Below are 16,691 nucleotides of genomic sequence, written 5' to 3' on the forward strand. Positions count from 1 at the left end.
TGACATTAGAGATTTGTATCAGCTTGTTGTTTTGATATATAGTTTTTCCTGAGTACAATTTTGAACAAGATGTTACTATAAGATTGCAGGATGATATTGTCTTTGCTTATTTCAATGATAATGGGTAAAATTATGTTACTTTTCAAAGAGCACACACTATCATTTCTTATATGGAAAGATTAAATATCAATGGCAAAAGCAAACAATGTAGTAATCCAAACCAACCAAATATGCCTTTCTCCAATGACCTTACAGTTTGCTGAAGTGAATGTTTGTATATATTAATAAAATCTACATGAATTGATGTCAAATTGATCTGTTATACTTTTGGTATGTGAAATAAACTGGTTAGCATTGATTAATATGAGTTCTGCTTACTTCAGAACACACCTGAACGAATGTATATTTGTGTAGTGTATTCTTTGCAAGTGTAATTGCAGCATGATGTGAAATGCACATTTATATATTAAAGTTAAATTACATAACAATATTTTAAAAGTTCCTGAAAAATATGTTCTTTACTATATAATAAAGTTTCCCCATTATAGTTAAAGAACATTGAAATTTGTTTTAAATTAAATATTTTAATATAATACTTAAAAGTGTTTTCAAAACATATTTTACCATTGTAGTAATAACATTTGTTTTCTAAAAAATACTCTTATGTAAAACTTTTGTGTAGTGTTTTGTATGGTGTGGTGTGGTACGTGTTATAAGTAAACTTTGATGTAGTGTGCTTTAAGTGAATTACTGTAGTATTTATTTTAATCCACTTTACCAAAATATACAGTTGTCTATTTGAAAACAAGTATTTGAGAAGTATATTAAATTAAACTAAATTTTAACTAAAAGTGTACTTCATAGAAATGTATTTATAAAAAGTATACTGTGTTGTAATTTTTTAAGTGTGATCAAAGTTTACTTGTAAGCATTTGATGAAAGCATAATATTAATGTATTTTTAACATATTTAAAGTAAGTACATAAATTTGCTAGTATATTTACAACATACTTAGACAAATCTCAGTATATTTTAAATACAATTAAGTACATTTTTTTTTTCACCAGGGTCACCATCTCCTCACAGACTGAAGGGAGCCAACTTCCGGTGACAGTCAGAAACTCTATGACCCCCTCTTTCAATTGGAATGTGATTGGTTCCTAGGCGCCTCACAGGTGTAAAAATATGGTGCTTTCAAATCGGATGAATCTTTTTGAATCACCCTGTATTATGAACTTGTTTTCTGTTCTAGCTAGAAAATGTTAATATTTTAAAGAGACTGTTATCTGAATTAAATCATAGAAAACTTCGGAGAAAATGTAACACGCAGGATCTTGTGGACATGACAAGTTTCCTACTAAAGGGGAATTCCACCAATATTTAAAAAAATCTGCATAATTCCATAATTTAATTAAATATATATGTAACAATGACAAATTGTAAAATAGTGGGAAATCTGAAAAACTTTGGGTTCCAAGGTACCTTACAATGCCTTCAGGCCTGCCTACAAAGGCTTCAGTTGTCGCCCATCTTAATGTGGTCAGTGTAACAATGTTAAAAGAGATTTTAATATGTGTGTAGTGTAGTTCAGTGAAATTCCTACAAAATGTGTTGAGCACTGCTGGTCAGCTGCCTCCAGTCCTTCACTATAACGCAGTGTGAATTGTGGGAGAAGCACTGCAGACTGAGAGAGGCCTCCTGCGGGTCAGTTCATTTCTCAGTAACGTCCCAGAAATAACTATATCACATGGTGGAAATGTAATTTGTGATGCACATTCATGTGTTAACTTTACAAATAGAAGCTTTTTAAGTAATTTTTACACAAATCAAATCACACCTGCAGAGTTACTGCATGAGGCTGTTCTGTTTAGGCTGGTCAGCTGATCTTTCACTCATTTGTGCCAGTTGTGTGTGGGAGCTGAACTCACTATAGGTGGGTTTACTTATATGTAACTATATATTTTTTTGTGTTTATGTCGTAAGTCATCTGTTTGTTAGAGTTCTGGTTTAATCAGTACATTTAATGTGCCAGCAGTGACTCACCATACAGAGTTATCCCAGCTACGCTATTCAGTTATACAGGAATATTCTGTGTTCACCACTAGACGGTGCTATTCTCCAGATTTTTATACATTACTTACTAAAATAAATATATAATGGATGACGTGGTAGCAGTGTTGGTGTGTAATATGAAATGTGTGTGTAGAAGTAAGTTGATGTGGAACTGGACTCTGTGGTCAAGGTGGCTAAGAGAAGGACATTACACAAACTGCTCTCCATTATGGAGGATGATGGCCACCCACTGCACACCATCATCACGGACAGGAGGAGCATGTTTAGTGGCAGGTTGCTGTCACAGAGCTGCTCAACCGACAGATTAAGGAGATCCTTTGTCCCCAGAGCGATCAGGCTTTTTAACTCTTCCCAGGAGGCCAGAAGAGAAGAGAGAAGAGAGATGAGGAGAGATAAGGACTGAATCTGAATCTCATTGTAAATCACAAATCATAGGTCTTATATCTCAGGCTAAATCTTATGTTTCTTTTTATCCATCTGCGAATACCTTTCTGCACACCTTATAGCGCATCTTGCACATCTGGACACTCCACACTAGACACTTTATTTTGGTACCAATATCTGCACATATTTATTCAGCATTGTCATTATATGCCGTTACCTGTGCCTCCTTGTACAGTCATTATTGCACTGCGTCTTTCATCTCAGGTATAGATCTTATTCCAGATTGTTGTATTTTTCTATTTGTATATATGTCTGTAGATAGGACTTTTTATATTTATTCTTCTGTTATATTGTTTACACCTTATTACTATTACTGTCCTGTGCTGTGTGACTGCTACTGGCTGCAAAATTTTCTTTGGGATCAATAAAGTCTCTATCTATCTATCTATCTAAGTCTTTTGTTTAAGAATAAGAATGTATATCAAACAATAGGCTCTAGCACCCCACCCCGCGACCCAGAAGGATAAGCAGTTTAGATGATGGATGGATGGATGTATATCAAACAGTTACAATATATGATCACTAGTTTATTAAATGCAGACTGAGACTGTCCTCCAGGGGTGGCGTCGATCCTTAGTGTAAAAAGAGTAACAGTGACAGAGCAGGAGACCAGAGACTCTGAGTGAGTGAATGGGAGAAAATGGAGGAAATACCTCACTATCCTCAACAAACTGCTGTTTTGTAGATCATAATATAAACGACTGACTTTCCTGTAGTTCATCTTCAATATGTTTTCTATTACATGTCCATTTTTACTGAGATACAACGTGTGTAATATAAAAATAAACAAATGTTGAGTTAGACGAGTATCAGCCGATGGAGTTACAACAGTTAGAGTTCATTTACTGCACCAGCATTTCAGAACATTCACCTCCTTACATCATCAACGGAGCCTGACCAACAAAAAATTAAATACTGTGAAAAATATGTAATAATCGTCTGATACATATCTGTTTATATCTTAAACAGTAAAATAACTGAAAATGGTATGTCGTGTGTCGTTTCTCAGACAACAACTCATCTTAATGAATCTAAACAATCTGACTGTCTGAGGCAAAGTGGGCTTCTGTTACACATCAGCTTGTAGCAGACAGTATCAGAGGCAGTAACCCAGAAAAGGGTCTCACAACAGCTATTAAGGCTATTAAGGTTAGCTACAGCAGCAGTAAGTCTCCTTTGTAGTGCAAGTATTTGCAGAACTGAACAGCTGTGGTTTGTAATCATCAGTATTTCAGTGTGTTATAACAGCAGTGATCAGTGATGATTTCTTTTAAAGTAACTGTTATAAAGTGTCTCAGTGCTGCACTCATGACCTGTTTTGCTGCTGCTGAATAGGACTATCAGATACCTGGGTGTTACTCTTTGTTCCCTATGCCACAGCAGAGGATTACAATTTCCCGTCATGTTAGAGACTCTCTGCTGAGATCTGCCTGCTGTGGGCTGACCAGCTGACCAGTCACGTATTTGTGGCAGTTGTATGTACTTGCTGAACTCATTGCAGAGTGGAGAATAAAAAAATATCCTTAGTCTCTCAACTGGTGTCCATGATTTGAGTGGAACTGAACAGAGATCATAAACATTGTGGTGCAGGGGGAAGCACTGTTGCCTTACAGCAAGAAGGGTTTGATTCCTGGCTGGGCGATCAGGGTCCTTTCTGAGTGTAGTTTGCATGTTCTCTCTGTTTCTGTGTGGGTTTCCTCCCACAGTCCAGAGACATGCAAATTAGAGATGCTAAATTGCCCCTAGGTGTGAATGTGAGTGTATGTGTCTGCCCTGTTATGGACTGGCGACCTGTCCAGGGTGTTTCCTGCCCTCTGTCCAATGTATGTGTGTGTTTAAAAATTTCCGAAGCAGGTACACATATGAATGTACTGCCCTCTAGAGGCAATGCACTGCAACTTAATCAAAACATAAGCTTTAATATTTGTTATTTAAAGCATTGCTTACATGTTTGCCTCACTTTTCTAAATAAAAGAGTGGGAGCTTTCAGTTAATTGATGAGAGGGACAAAGAGCTGCAACCTGCTGCTACTGACCAGCCTGTGAAGCAGTGAGATGAAAGCACTAATAAGAAACGTGCAGTGACATGATGGACTGGCCATTCAAAACCACAGAGCCTGAGAGCTCTACTGCTTTCACACCAGCACACAGGAAAACAACTTAAAAATAGTTCTTGGTGCTTGGCCACTTCCTTTATTAACACCACTGAAATAGGTAAACTAGGCACAGAGTGCAGCACTGCAGTCGTGATCCTACAGACAGAAACACAGCAGCTCAGTGTTTTACTGATTACTGTATAGATTAGAGATGTCTCAGAGTGTTTATGATGATCTGATCTGCTTTGAGGAGCTGAACAGAGCAGATCAAGACGAGATGGTGGTGGTTGTGTATGAATGTGTAGATGCTGTTAGAGGTTGTGACCCCAACTCAGAGATGGACGACACCAACACAAAGAGAATCCTACAGACAGGTAGGATAACACTGTTGTACTTTATGGCACATATTCAGTGAGTATTTGTACTGTAGTTTTATTTGTATTGTGCTGTATGGGACGTATTCTTTGTGATCAACTTTAGGCCACCTTTGTAGCTTCTGTGTTTTTGGTCAGTGCAAAAACCTGCTTTAATTAAAAAGCTGTCATGCATTTCACTAATTTATGAGTTTCCAGATCTATTTTAATGGATCAGACCTTATTTACACTTCGTGTGATTAGTATCTGGATTGTATCCTGATAAGATTAAAAGCCACATTCATTCACACTTGGTAGTCAAACACATCTCGAGTTAGTTGGACTGAAATTTGATTGCTGTGTGAGATACAATACGCAAATCTGCTCGTTACACAGCAACCATTTACTATTGTTTTCAGTTCAGCCTGTGCTGTGCTAAAGATATAAGTTGTCTGCAGTTTGCTTTGCACACTAGTGTCTGTCGAATGTATCGTGGAGAGACTAGAACATTTACGCTGCTATAGTGTGGATCAAATACCTCTCAGACCACCTCCTGAAGTGGTTTGAGTGATCAGATTTGTATCTGTTTTAAATGCATCTTGAGTGTGTTTACACTTTTACTTTTATGCGGTTTGGTCTTAACTAGATATAATCCTGATACCCAAGATGCATTAAGTGACCAGGTGTAAACGGGGTCTTAATGTTAATGTTAGACCTGTGCTTGGTGACAGTTAACCGAGTTACCATGGTAACAGACCCTATTGATGGTAAAAACTCATTTACTGTTGGTTTGAAAAAACAGTGAGCCTCATTCACCAATATCTAAAGTTTTTTCTTAAATTTGTTCTTAAGAAAAATCCTAATCTTAATGAGTTCATAAAGTGCAGAACTGTTTGCACTCTTGTGCTCGAGTGTGTAGATTCTGTTCTTACCTAAGAACAAATCCCACATAGGAAAAACACTGGTGAATGTCAGAATCTTCATGAAAAATGTATAAGTGGGTTTTAAGAAGAGAAATGAAGTAAATGAGGATCATTATTTGTTTCTTGATTTGTTTCATGCAAACTACTGTAAAACACTAGTATTTCCACACATTAACATAACAGAACTTCTAAACATGTTGGACGAATTGAAATTGTACATTAATACCACAATTATTGTAGTACAGAAAAGGCTGTTCTAGAAACATGGCTGCTGAGCTGAACTCAACAGTTCAAATTTATTTGTATAGCACTTTTTACAACAGGCCCTGTCACAAAGCAGCTTTGTTGAAATCGAAATGTTTATCAAAATCAGCCTCAGACGACAGCAGGAGGGTGAGCGGGAGATACAGGTGACTCCAGTGAGGTCAAACTAGTTAAGAGAGCCTAGTCAGATTTCATCTGTGCTTAAAACTTGATTACTGGTTATGACTACAGCATCTCTGTATCTGTTCTCCATAGAGATCAACACTGCAGGAAGCAGAAACCACAGACTGACTGCAGTGTGTCTGGGGCTGCTGTGTGTCCTTCTGCTGACTGCCATCACACTGCCATGGTTCAGGTTCACTGCAGAGAGATACGACTTACAGACCAGTTACACCAACATGACTACAGACAGACCAGTTACACCAACCTGGCTAAAGAGAGAGACCAGTTACAGACCATTTACACCAACCTGGCTAAAGAGAGAGACCAGTTACACCAACCTGGCTAAAGAGAGAGACCAGTTACAGACCAGTTACACCAAACTGACTACAGATAGAGACCAGTTACAGAAAAAGAGAGATGAATTTGAGAGGAAGTTTTCTGAACTGGGTAAGTGGTTAAGTTAATGTGATTCTTTAAGTGAGACGTGTTCCTGGATCAGGATCTCTTTGCTGTTACTGAAGCTACATTTTTCTGGACCCATCTGATGTCATCAGTGTGAGCTTGTCTGGTGTTTAGAGACTCTATTTAACTGGTTTACACTTTATTTTCTCTGTAACTGAACATATTCTACTCTCACAAGAGTCGGCTGAGCAGGTCAACAGATGGCTGAAATGCTAACAGCCTAACACCCCATTAATAAAAGACAATCTGTTAATCTGTTACTTTAAACTGCAACATACAAAGTAATGATTACGTTTTTTACACGCCTGTTATGAGCTGTGTTTAAACAAGAGCTGGCAAATGTGAATATAGCACCATGCTAACACCCGGCTAGCTTGACACTAACATCCAAAGTCCCATAGACCATCATTTCCATATTCAGTGTTAATCCAAGACAGGCACTGTGTCCCCATTAGCACTCCGTGAAAATGTGCTCAGGGTTTGTGCACCAACCCCCACTCACTCGCAGTTCTGCCCTGCAGTCCTCGCCGGGCTTCGCCCTCGCATGGAGTTTGGGCCCCACCTTCCTGCCGGCTCTCACACCCGTCATTGGGGCCTGGGTAACGGGCGGTTGCCATAATTATGTTATTTGTTGCTGTTGGGATTTAGTTATTTTGGTGTTTGACTGTGTCATTTGCAGTTTGTGTTTCATGGTTTTCCTAATTTGGTCCAGAGAATTACAGCATGTAAACACATGTTCGTGTGTATTAAAATGTGTATTATATCTACCAGAACTGGAAACATGCAATATTGTAACACTGTGCCTTGAATAACTCTCAGTGCAGTTTAAAACAATCCCTAAAACACTTAGTACTTTTGTATTTCAACATTGTTTGTCATTAGAGACGCCTCTTTTGTTTATTCTATTTGACTGAGGAAACAAAAAAAGTTTTGTTTAGAGCAGCTGTCTCAGACGTTTCAGCTGCGTTGCCTTGGTGATGCTTCCTCTTGTGCTTCCTCTGGTGTTCACGCTGGTGTGTCCAGTGTGATGTCTTCTTGTGAAGGTCAAAAAATCTACTTACTTCAATCGATATGAGTCGTCACACTCAGTCAGCAGTGCTGGGAGTGTTATTTGAAAAATGTGTTACAGACTAACTGTTAAAAATGTAAACTGTAACCTAAAAAGGATTAATAACAAAGTAATACATAAAACCATGTAATAACATGCCTTTTATTTAAAACAAGGCAAAAAGGAAACTTGTACTGTTTTAGGAAACAACTCAATGATTCGCATTAGAGTGACTAATCATATATCACACTCACTCGATCAGAGTTAGGATGTCATCATAGCCACAAACCAAAAACAATGTTGTAAGATGTTGAAGGTGGTGCTTTATATTAGAAACACTGAGTCCCGGGAGGTCATGTAATCAGACCAGTAATCACCATATTTTTAAAATGCATCAGCAACTGTAACACAGTATTTGTCCAAAAGTATCCAGACAGTCCTCATGAGTGCACTCACTGCTGACACAGGCGTTCAGTTGTGCACACACAGTTAGTTTAATCTCCATAGAAAAGGATTGACCAGTAGAAATAGACGCTCTGGACAGGACCAGACTGAGATCCTCTGGTGCCCCTGGGTATCAGATTAATGGTGCCTCATCTCTGTATTTATTATTTAGTTACAGACATTAGTGCAGCTTTAACACTCCTGGTGTTGTTTTCCTTCTTTAGAGTAACTTACTAACACCAGTAGAGTGTCAACCAACTCTACTGGAATATTGATCTGTTAGATTTTACACTGATGATTTTACAGTGTATTCTAAACATACTTCTAAAAAACTTTCCCCTGGACTTTATATATCTGTGTAACATGTTGGAAGCCAAAGGAGACTGCAGTATTTTCTCCCATGTGATCTTCTGGTAAAAAGCTTGTCTGTAGGCAGGAACTACATAGTTTCTAATAGCTATCAATGTAGTGTACAGTCAAGCTTAAATACGGCTCTGTGCTTCTGCACACGTGTCAATAGTTGACAGTGCACTACTGAAGCTAATGCAGTGGCTAACTTGGTGTGGCATTGGTCATACAGTTGCAGCAAACCTGTATGTGAGAAACATTTCCTTCCAGGAATGTTATACCTTCGGTCCAGCTTCTTAACAAGCTGCTTGAATCTTTCTTTATCCACCATTTGGATAGACATCATGTCCTTAGCTCACCACAGTGTGACTGCTTCAGTAATTTCAGTCTACCGCCTCCTTTCTGTCAGATGGAGAGCCACTTGCAAATGTTCAGCTATGGTTTTCTGAGTAACTACGTTTGGTTTGGCTTGTTCATTAACACATCATCGTTCTCAGACACACTGACACTCCAAAAAACGTCCACACTACTGATGTAGCTCCCCTTTAGGAACTAATTTGTCCTCAGGGCTAACTCTAGTACGACTTTCTGCTGTGTAGGCCATGTAGTGCGAGACCTCTTGTGGCCACACATATTAATACACATGTGCCTTCAATTACTCAACTGTTTACATGCTGTAATTCTCTGGATTATTAAACTACAAACGGCACAGTCAAACACCAACTGACTAAATAATAATCAAAATAAAAATAATAGTTACAATATAATATTCAAAAGGCACTGATAAGATCCAATCTACTGCTGGTGATCATAGTTGTTATGGGATGGCAGGGAGGCGGACCCAAGTTCAAAGAAGAAAACCTGTGAGAAAGAGAGTAAAATAAATTTACTGAAACAATGGAACAATGGAGAGTTGAGGTGACCCAGAGCCAGGCTTGAACCGCCGGCGGTCCGTGAAGTTACTGCTGCGCCACTGGGAAGCACAGGCAACAATGGGAAAAACACCTCAAGGAATGGGAAATAAAAAGGCAGGAAAAAGGGCAAACAAAGGGGACGCTGAAAGCAGCTCAAACAAACGCTGAACTAAAAACGTGAAATAAAAGAATCAGAAAACAAAAATGACTTCCTCTGTAATTATGAGAGGAAGGCAGACTTTGTTTCACTTGTTTGCTCTTAGTGGCTGGCGGCGCAGGCTGAGCCCTTACAATGTGACACGTGAGGCTTGAATGCACACAGTAACTTCACATGACCATCAAATCTAACATGTAAGTTAGAACATATAAATGATTAATCACTTTATATTCCGTGACACACATGGAAGGTAAAAACACCTGGAGGAGAAAATGAACCTGACATTTAGGAAAATCGTGGAGAGCGTCAGGATTCTGTTTGGCCGTCATTTTTTCACTGTTCTGCTAGTAAAGTTCCCACTGCAAGTAAAACAGCTGCTGGTTTTGTTGTAATTGTTTGTAAGAGCCCACATAAAACCCATAACATGATCCAGGTCTGATTATTACTAATAGTATAACTGTACTGGTAGTTATTATTGTTCCTGTATAACTGGAATGGATCTACTTCAGCTCCAGTGTTTACTACATCTCTACTGAGAGGAAGAGCTGGAGTGAGAGCAGACAGTTCTGCAGAGAGAGAGGAGCAGACCTGCTGTTCATAAACAGCAGAGAAGAACAGGTGAGAGTCTTGTGGAGTAAATAAAAAAAAAAACAAATCAAGACAAGTTTACATAAAGTTTATAGTGTCATACATTCATGTTCAGCTGGAATTCAATCAAATTGTGCCTTTAAGATTGATCAATGACCTCTTTTGTGATTGGTTGTCTTGTTTTGTGCCTAAGTCAAAAAGCAGTTCAGGCTGAAACACTCCTTATATCTACAGTGTGAGTGGGCGGGGCTAAACTCCTTTAGGAGGATATATGAAAATATGTTATAGTGGTCATCTCACTTCAACAGGACTTTACTGACAAGTTGAGAAGAGGTCAAACAGCTTGGATTGGTCTGACTTACAGTGACACAGAGGGAGTCTGGAGATGGAGATGGGTGGACGACTCGGTAGTGACCACTAGGTAAGAGATCACTGAACTGAACTCTGGTGATGCAGTTTCTGGGACTGATTTGTAAAACTTGGTGGTAACAGTGCAGCTGCACGCAAAATGTGTGGTGTGGTCACTGTGGTGGTGATTAGCGCTGGTGTCTTTTTAAAGCTGCTGTATTTTCAAAGGCGTCCTGGGCAAGAGCCAATCAGAATCAAAATTCAGATGAATGTGTTCTGCACATGTGAAAATTACTTATTAAATACTGACTAGTAAAAGTTCAGTTTTTCATTGTAAGAAATGATGTTTTACTAGTAAAATGTAATTTTCTTGTGTAAATTGTAAATACATTTATAATATTTATTATAAATAGAAAAATACCATTAAAAAGCTAAAACTACTTCAATAAAATTAGTTTTAAACCCATAGTTAGAATCTCAGCATGTTAAACTATTCTTCACTTATTTGGATTCCAGTGGGCGGTGCGTGTTCTCCCTGAGTCTGTGTGGGTTTCCTTCCTCAGTCTAAAGACATGCAGTCAGGCCAAATGGACATGCTAAATTGCCCATAGGTGTGTGTGAATGTATATGTCTGTGTGTCTGCCCTGTGATGGTGACCTTTCCAGGGTGTTTCCTGCCTTCCTCCCAATGGGTGCTGGGATAGACTCCAGCTCCCCCTGCGCTCTAGAAGGATAAGCGGCTTAGATAATGTGTGTGTGTGTGTGAGAACAAACATGTATAGAAACAGTGTAGAAAATTTAATCCTCATGTGCTTCTTATTGGGAAAATGACCCTCAGAGTGATTCAGGTGTTATTATTGTGGTCGTGTAATGAATCAATACAGTCAAATTTAAATGAAGGAAACGTGCAGACAATCCTCACATCACACAGCTATCAACTCACTGTTAATCCTCCTTTATGAGTGAATGAATGTGTTTCCTCCACACTGTTTACTCTCAACATCACAGTAAATCTGGTGCTGTGTTTTATGAATCTGCTCCACTGACTCATCATCACTCCTCACAGCTCTGATACACACTCTCACTCTCTCTTTCAGGTTCTGGGGACCTGGGGAACCCAGCGGTGAAGGACGCTGTGTCCGAACAGGCTATGAGTCTGATCCTGTACAGAACTGGGCTAATTATGACTGTAATGAACAGACTGTTTGGATCTGTGAGAAGAGAATATTTAGTTAAATAACTGCATGTGAGTGAACGACAGCAAGTGTTTTTAGAATTGCTCCTCTTTAATTAGTGTTGATCTGCGTTCTCATGATATTTGATTTGATGATATTTGAAAACATATATTTTAAGAACATGGCTTCCTTCCTCCTTTCTATCCTTCTATCCTTTGTGTTTTTTTATCTTTCTAATGCAAAAATTCAACATTCCAAAAAGAATAAAAAATTGATCTTGCCACAAATGAAATTATAAATTCTGTAAATATTTAATTAATCTTTTAAGCTATTGTGGACAAATTTAAGAAATATTAATAAAGTCTGATGCCATAATAAAGTAAATTAGCAAATAATTATTATTATTAAGCATTTTCTTAAAAACATCATTTGGTACGTTTCTTGAGATGTTGTTAGAAGGAGCTTCAAGCTCAACACAAAAAAACTTTACTTTAAATCAACACTATAATGCTGTAGGTATGAGATGAATCTGCTGGCTTGAGAAGTTTTTTGTTCACTGTGAATAAAGAAATTTTAGTTTACTCTTTTGAAAAGAGTTTTGGAATGTTTTTAAGATTATATATCTAGAATTCTGTCCAGTTAAATTCATAAAATAACAATACAAAAGTCTTGACATTTCTTCTTCTATTGTGAAGAGCTTTAAATCTTTTCAGTTCTCTAAAAAACAGTGTATTTCATTTAATGAAGTCTGTATAATTAGCTGAATAAGATAACTGTAGACTAAGTTTCTAAACGTTTAACCTTATACATACTGATCTAGTCTAGTCTGTTAATCTGAACTAAAAAACAAGATCTGTAGTTCTTTATTAAGACTTTCTGGCTTGTTAAGATTTCATTTGTTGCAGTGTCAGACTCATGCAGTCTGAAGATTCTCCACAGGGGGCACTATAAGAGCCTTTCATAAGAACAATGCTTTGCCTCAGTAACTAGATTTTATGCTAATTTGGCAGATTGATGTAATGAATAAAAATCAGTTTATTTTTACAGCAAATCAAATGAAGCCAAAATTCACCTAAGAGTTTGACACCTACTTAAATACAAAGATACATTATAATACAAAAAAAAATTATGATGCAAACAGATTTGTATAATATTGTAAATGTGAACACAATAAAATGATATGACTGATCAAGTGATTCTGTTTTTGTTCAGCTGTAGATACAGAACTGGACATAAAGCAGCAGATACCAGTGAACTAATCAAGACATTCAAACATACTTTTATGATGATTATATAATAAAATATGGTCGTATTAAACAAAACAGCAGTGAGAAGTTACTCAGTATTAAAGATTTCTCTGTAAATTAGGAGCAGATTCCTCAGAAGTGTTTCTGAACCTGATGTAGAGTTTATTCTCTTGTACAGAGCTGATAGAAACTAGCAGAACTTTCTGTAACATTTCAGTTACTCGCTTGAGTTCATTTCTACAGCTGGCTGGAAAACTGGTTAATGACACTGTGAGCTCTCAGCTGTGTCTCTAAGTTAAGTGTGGAGCTCTCGACCAGTACATCATTGAATGCTACACCACTTTCTTCAAAAGCAGGCAAGAAATGTCATACAGAGAATTGAGATGACTTCCACATCTTTAATTACCCACAATCCTTCACACAGGTTTGTGATAAAATGCTATAAAATGTTCAAACAGAATGACAATAAATTTATTTTGCAAATCGTTGTATATTGTAATTATTATTGTTTTAAAGCATTAACACAGTTTATCAACCCAAACTGGTAACTTCAGGTTTTACCACACAGCTGTGCATTAAACTTAATCTGGTTGCTCTGTCAAAACAAGCACAAGTCTACCTGATACACCACCAAACTACGGCTAAACGAGATGTGTACTTTCAAATTACATCACATTCTGTCCAAACTAAAACAAAACCCTGCATGAAAAGGACATATTTTGCTATTTAAAAGCTTTTATGAGTCAATATATTACATGATCATTTCAACACAAATTGTAATCATCCACAGTTCCAGCCTGAAGTCCAGCTGCTCGTGTGCTGTTTGATGCTGTGACTCTGTGACTTGTTTTTGCCCGAAGTATGTTGAGTTTCAAGTATCGTTTACAAGTAAAACTCATCACTAAAACCAGCAATACTGTTAATATCAGTAACACTAGCAGCAGAGGACACTTTCAGCAGATTATACTGCACAGTGCTCACCAGAGGACTGCGCATGAACCAACAAGCAGCAAACTAATGAAAGCAAAAGCAAAGTGGAGTGGTTTGGTGTGAAACGCTCCGTTCACCTGATTTCCTGTTGGTGACGTAGTTTCCTGTTTTTCGAAGTTACTGGCGGGAGTGTTTGCTGTTTTCTCCGCTCTATTTTGCTAGTCTTTTGTGGCTTTTTACATTTTCAATTTGCTGTTGCATATTACTCGCAATTACTTACAACCAACAACCTTCGAAAAGTCACTTCTTCTCTCATCAGATTCACGAGACCCCTGGAAAAGGACCCAATTCAGCCGACGAAACAACGTGAGTATCAGTATGGCAGAACGCGAGCTGTTGCTTTGCTCTGAGTGCAGCATGTTTAGTTATGCTTCTCTCTCCATCACTAGTGACAGCACTAGTGACTATTAGTGAAAAGAGCAGGGCTAGTCAGCAGGGCTCAGACTCACTGTTAGAAGCTCCGGGTGCCTCAGGGAGAGCTAGTACGCCCTCGACTCTGGCAGCAGAGCCCTCACAGCACGGCAATTGGGTGGTGTCTCAGCGGCGTTGCCGCACAGCTAAAGCTAAAGCTACCCCGTGCGAGCACCACTCATCTCCCATTCATGTGGGAGACAGGTTTCCAACAGGTTTGCCGCACTCAGTGAGACACCCTCTGAGACGCCTGTTGAAAGACCTCTGGTTATGGGCGATTCTATTTTATGGCACGTGAAAACAGCTTCTCCCTTAGGGATGCCAGTAGCAGTTAACTGTATACCAGGAGCCAGGACGCCGGACATTGGAGGGAACCTAAAGCTGCTAGCTAGCTATAGATATTCAAGGATAGTCATTCATGTAGGTACTGATGACGTTCATCTGTAGCAGTCAGAAATAACTAAAGATAACATTAAGGTGGTGTGTAAATTAGCCCAGACGATGTCCGATGCCATAATATGCTCTGGCCCCATCCCAGTTCAACATGGCGCCGAAATCTACAGCAGGTTATGGTCGCTAAACTGCTGGTTGTCCAAGTGGTGCTCAGAAAACAATGTAGGATTTGTAGATAATTGGTCTACTCAAATCTGGTATTTTGAGTCAGGACGGTATCCACCCTTTGCAGGAGGGTGCTGCTCTCATTTCATGTAGCATAGCTCGTACTCTCTCAGATAGCCGCCAGTGTAGGACAGTTAGTTGCTGACAAACCAAGGACAGGCAGCAGACAAACAGGCTAAACTGACCGTCTGCGAGCTGCCTTGAGACGCCACATAGGTTCCACTCAATTGAGACTGTCTGTTCCCCGAATAAAACAAAGCATCAAAAATCCTCTAAAACTTTGCTCTAGTAACTTGATTAATATCAGACCAATTATACCAGTTTGCATTGTACCAGTCTATCACATGTTCATTTTTAATGAGATACGATGTGTCTAATACAAAAATAACCAAATGTTCAGTGAGACAAGTATCAGCAGATGGAGTTTACAACAGTTAGAGTTCATTTACTGCACCAGCGTCTCAGAAAACTCGCCTTCTTACATCACCAAACGGAGCCTGACCAACAAAAGATTAAATACTGTGAAAAATATGTAATAATGGACTGATACATATCTGTTTACTGTTCTCTTAAATAGTAAAATAACTGAAAATGGTATGTTGTGTGTCGTTTCTCAGACAACAGCTCATCTTAATGAATCTAAACAATCTGACTGTCCGAGGCAAAGTGGGCTTCCATTACACACCAGCTTGTAGCAGACAGTATCAGAGACAGTAACCCAGAAAAGGGCCTCACAACAGCTATAGCAGCAAACAGGTTATCTAGAGCAGCAGTAACTCTCCTTTGTAGTGCAAGTATATGCAGAACTAGTATTACTGTTTCCCCTTCTGTTAGAGAACCTCTGCTGAGATCTGCCTGCTGTGGGCTGACCAGCTGACCATTCATGCATTTGTTTAAGTGGCTGCTGAACTCGTTGCAGAGTGGAGAATAAAAAAATCCTTCATCCCTCAGTTTGGCGGTTTGGGTGGAACTGAGTACAGAGATCACACTTATATTACAGAGGCACAGTGGTGCAGTGGGTGGCACTGTTGCATCACAGCAAGAAGGGTTTGATTCCCCAGCTGGTGACCGCAGTCCTATCTGTGGGGAGTTTGCATGTTCTCCACGTGTCTGTGTGGGTTTCCTCTGGGTTCTCTGGTTTCCTCCCACAGCCCAGAGACGTGCAGTCAGGCGAATTAGAGATGCTGAATTGCCCCTGCATGTGAATGTTTATGTGAGCGTACATGGACTGGTGACCTGCCCAGGGTGCTTCCTGCCTTCCACCTAGTGACTGCTGGGATAGGCTCCAGGACCCGCCACCGTGACCGAGGAGGATAAGTGTCTTATATTAGTGTGTGTGTGTGTGTGTAAAACCCTTTTTTTTCTGTAGCACTCAGCTTGCAGCTTTTCCAAGCAGGCACACACATGAATGTACTGCCCTCTAGAGGCAACTTAGTGCACTTTAATCAACACATACAAGCTCCCAATATCAGTTTTTTTAGCATTGCTTATGTTTGACTCAGTTTTCTGAATAAAAGAGTGGGAGCTTTCAGTTAATTGATCAGAGGGACAAACAATCAAACTGCTGCTACTGATCAGTCTGTGAAGCCATGAGATAAAAACACTAATAAGAAATATGCAGTGACATG

This window comes from Colossoma macropomum, unplaced genomic scaffold (assembly GCF_904425465.1).
Source record: "Colossoma macropomum unplaced genomic scaffold, Colossoma_macropomum, whole genome shotgun sequence".
In the NCBI taxonomy this organism is placed as follows: Eukaryota; Metazoa; Chordata; class Actinopteri; order Characiformes; family Serrasalmidae; genus Colossoma; species Colossoma macropomum.